The sequence below is a fragment of the Ailuropoda melanoleuca genome, chromosome 14, assembly GCF_002007445.2.
Source record: "Ailuropoda melanoleuca isolate Jingjing chromosome 14, ASM200744v2, whole genome shotgun sequence".
Lineage (NCBI taxonomy): Eukaryota > Metazoa > Chordata > Mammalia > Carnivora > Ursidae > Ailuropoda > Ailuropoda melanoleuca.
The window spans coordinates 72,818,954-72,823,546 of record NC_048231.1 but is presented as its reverse complement, the minus strand read 5'-3'; the positions used below and the strand labels follow the sequence as shown (position 1 = coordinate 72,823,546).

General features: G+C 37.0%; 1 pseudogene; it reads right to left on the bottom strand.

Moving 5' to 3' along the window:
* Positions 1–2,554: 2,554 nt before the first annotated feature.
* LOC117796250 lies at positions 2,555–2,652 on the bottom strand (annotated as a pseudogene).
* Positions 2,653–4,593: the final 1,941 nt, after the last annotated feature.

Here is a 4,593-nt window from a genome sequence, read left to right as displayed (position 1 = left end):
AGGAGGAGGATGCTGAAGTGTGTAACAGACACCAGAGTACATCATGAATAGCCTGGAAGTTTAGAGAGGGCAAAAGCAGGGTGAGTTAATAAAAGCAGGTGGACAGAAGGGAGATTTGGATGGATTATGAAAACCATGCTACTGTCAACACTGGACATTTGGAGTAGGTACGATTTTATACACCCAACATAGGATGGATGTAAGCACCAATAAATCACCAAGAGCACTTGTGGAAATATTTTTCAGAAGAACCAGATATATTCTTACAAGAACTGAGGAAAACGACTTGGAGGATAATTATTGATGCAGGAAACTATAATAATAAAGCCTGAATTCAAGATTCTTTGATACGACATCTTCTAAAATGCAAACAGAAAACCTTAAATGTTTTAGCTTTTCTGATATTACTACTTTTATTATTTTTTAGTTTTTTTTTTTTAATTAAGTGACTGCAACTGGGTACACTCAAAAACAGAACTGCTAGTTTAATAATGGAATTTAGCATTGGTCATATCCAACTTTTTTGAAGACCCAGTCGGGGGGGGGGGAAGATATGGCAAGAGAAAGGGCTATTGATTCAAATCATGACTTTCATCTGCCTTCTATTTTCCTATAATGTTCTTTTCAAACAGCTTAAGAACCATGAAAAGATGTCAATCGCCTGTGTCCAGGAAACAATAAAAATATCCACCTGTGTTCGTGCTATCCAGACTCATCTCCTTTGGAATCTGCAGTCCAAAATTAACATAGGAAAGGATGGTAGGGAAAGAAGGAGCTAATTTGCTAGGCAGAACGCCTAAAACTTCTGGAATAAAATTAAAAAGAATAGAGGGTAGGATTATGAAAGTGAACCAAAACTGGTAGAGAGAAATAGAGAGTCTGACTGAAATTCTGTTTCTAGAACAAGAAGCCAATCACTTCCCTACTCCTCTCCTCTCTCCCCCACATTTCTATCTGGATATAGCAACAGTCAAGGAACCTCCCAGGGCTTCAAGGTAAAAGAAAACAAAGCAAATAATAATTACCGTAACAAAAACAATGACCCCTACGTTGTTAAGAAATGTAATGAATTGCATGGGGAGAATTAGGACTACTAGCTGGGTGCTAATACCACAGAATAAATTTCTTCCCATTTTAGTAATCTCTTATCAAAAACCTGGCTCCTCAGTGATTTAAGCGCAGACCTGGCCAGGTCAGCCTCCTCAGTGAAGAAAAAATCTTGTAAGAAGAAGCATGCAAATATAGCAGCAGACAGGATCCAATCCACTCCCTGGAAAAGCCAACTCCGTATTTCCTGTTTTAAAAATGCACAAATAACTTATAATCACTCACGCATATAAAGAAAATTAGCAGCATTAAAATGGCAAAATAAACAAAACAATCCCAGTGGAAACAGAAATAACTCATGGAAGAGAAGAAACTTGAAAAAAACTAATTAGTATTCTCAGAGAGATTTGAAAGATTATACCAAAAAACAAAAACAAAACACAATAATACAATAAGATAAAGTCAAAGAACGCTACACAAGTATAGAGCAAAAAGGACAAAGAAACAAAATATGTGATAAGATATAAAAGGTGTAAGAGGATAATCACTGAATCCAGATATCCAACAAATATGAGTTCTCGAAGGAGAAAACAGAAAAGAGAAGGGGAAGAAATAAGCAAAATAAAACACAGGAAAATTCTGCACATGAATCTATTTAAAGGGTACCCTGCTTACATACAAGAATGGGTGAAAAAAAATGCCTACTCTAAACATAACATTAGGAAATCTGAGAACATAAAAAGAAAAACAACAACAACAACAACAACAAAAAACCAGCCATCTAAAGTTTTGCTAGTTGCTGTGGCAGAGGACTGACAGCTGTACAGCCAGGTGCCCAGATCTGAGAATTACTTCCCTGCTGCTCAATTAATTGGCCAAAGCTAGTCCCTTGGCTTCATCAGCCACAAGGGGTACAAAGTTCAATAATCCCATGTACAAAAAAGGCAGAGAGGAGGAAAAATTATTTGTGAACAGCACCGATGTCTGCAACAATTGCTTCTACAAACCTTTATGAATAGTTTGTATATGAAATTATTCTAGTACAATGAGGGTGAAAATTGAGATGTGCAGAAACATATTAATTTATGTGAAGGTCAAAAGATAAGAAAAGTTGAATAGGAGATATTTTTATATTTTTTATTGTGGTAAAACATACATAACAAAATTTACCATTTTAAGAATTTTTAAGTATATGCAGTTCAGTGGTATTAAGTATATTCACACTGTGACATAGGCATCATCATCATCATTCATCTCCAGAACGTTTTCATCTTCCCAAACTAAAACTCTATAGTCATTAAGCAACAACTCCTATTGCCCCCACTCCCCAGCCCCTGGCAATCACCATTCTACTTTCTGTCTCTATGATTTCATTACTATAGGTATCTCATATAAGTAGAATCATAGAATATTTGTCCTTTTGTCTCTGGCTTATTTCACTTAGCCTAATGTCTTCAAGGGTCTTCCCTTGAAGTGCAATCTTTTTTAAAGCTGAATGATATTCCATAAAAATATGCAATGCTTCGTGAATTTGCATGTCATCCTTGAGCAGGGGCCATGCTAATCTCTTTCCAATTTTAGCATGTGTGCTGCTGAAGCAAGTACTAAAGATTTAGCCAACTGGAAAACTAAAATATTAACTAAGAGTTGAGTAGAGGAAGGGAAGTTGGGGTCATATAAGTGAGCTAGGTCTTCATCTTTAATAGACAGAAAATGATAATGCTTATGTTCCATAAATCAAGAAAAAGTCATACCAATACCTTATTTACAGCTATGGATGTAAACTCCACAGGAAGCAAAAATTTTAAAACTAACAAGAATAAGGACTAGGTAATTGGAGAGGTAGAGAGAGGGGGAGGTGTTATTTTAAGCATCACTGCATTACTGTTGTTGGCTGTTGTTGTTTTTAAAACTTTACATATAATAACCTAATAATAAAAAGTACCCCCAACAACAGTACTACTTAATGACCAGAACTGTAACCCAGAACTCCTGACATTTAATAGTATCTACTTTTCATTTCAACGGGTTACCTCTCCTGTGACACTTTCTTGGAGACTCTATTGCCAGGGACATCATTAAGTCACATGGAAAAGGATATTGAAAGGCGTAGCAATGGCCTAACTCCAAAGGCCTTCTTTTCTCCTTATTTCCATGTTTGACTTCTTATATTACTGATATTATTCTATTTTATATAGTATTTTATTACTCTAACTACCACTTTTACTACTACTTTCTTTTTTTAACAAGGTCTATCTGCTTCTTTTGGCACTGGTTTTGCTACTTACCTGGCATGTATATGAGTTCTTGAAAGAATACTAGCTTACTTCTCCTACACACCACAGGAATTTTCTCAAAGACCCATTCTTGTTCAGCACAATTTCTTCATCAGCATCCAAATTTTCTTGAGAGTTCCAGGCAAAGGCATCAGCAGCCAGGAACTTCTGTAGTAGCCCCAACTTCCACTATAGCTATGGAAGCAATTCCTCCCCATTCCTGTTCTTTGATTTTCCTTAACCACCCAAAGCCAGTCCAACTTACTTCTCATTTCTCTTCCTGACTAATCTGAAAGCCTGAGCTGTTAGCACCATTACCTTGGCCAGAAGTTTACAGTGGAACTCTTTAATCCACCAGAATGATGCACCTCCTGTGTGGTTGCACCTGATGTGGCTGAGATGAAAGGATATTCACTCCAAATTTCAGCTGATGGAGGAAGATGATGTAGTTCCATGTCCTCAAATCAAGTTAGAAATCATTTAAACTAAGTTGTTGTTTTTAAGATTTTATTTACTTATTTGAGAGAGTGTGAGAAAGAGAGAGCGAGGGAGCACAGGAAGGGGAAGGTGCAGGGAGAGGGGAAGAAGCAGACTCCCTGATGAGCAGGGAGCCCAATGTGGGGCTCAATCCCAGGACCCTGAGATCATGACCCGAGCAGAAGGCAGATGCTCAACCTACTAAGCCACCCAGGCACCCCCAAACTAAGTTTTGTATTCAGTTTTACAGAGAAAATGGTGAGGTTTCAAATAAATTAAAAGAATTCTTCTGATCTGAAAATAGGGTCCTCTCAATTGTAAATATTTTCTATCTTCTTTAAGTTTTGTACTTTGGTATTATTCTGATGTCAGTTATTAAATTTAGTTTAATAACTTTTTCGGATGCAGAAACTTGATTTGGAAAAGTGATGAAGAAGGGTGGCCATAGAATCTTCTGTATGCTGCATCTGTCAAACATTTCAGTATTATTTCCAGCTCCAAGTTCCATACATTAGGAAAGAAAGCTGGAAACCTATAAAATAACATCAGCTATGATCATGTGGTGACTGAAAGTCGTATTACTTAAGGAATTCTTAAGGACACAGAGATGTGCAACCCAGAAAAAAAGGAGTGAGAAGATAACGTATAAAATGAGGGGATAGAAGCTCTTTCTGTGTCCAGGATTCAGAGTGTGTAAGAGCTTGAGCTCTGCAATCTAACAGACTTGGGCACAAATTCTAACTTTCCATTTATTACTCGTGCGACTCTCAGCAAGGTTACTTTAGCACTCTAG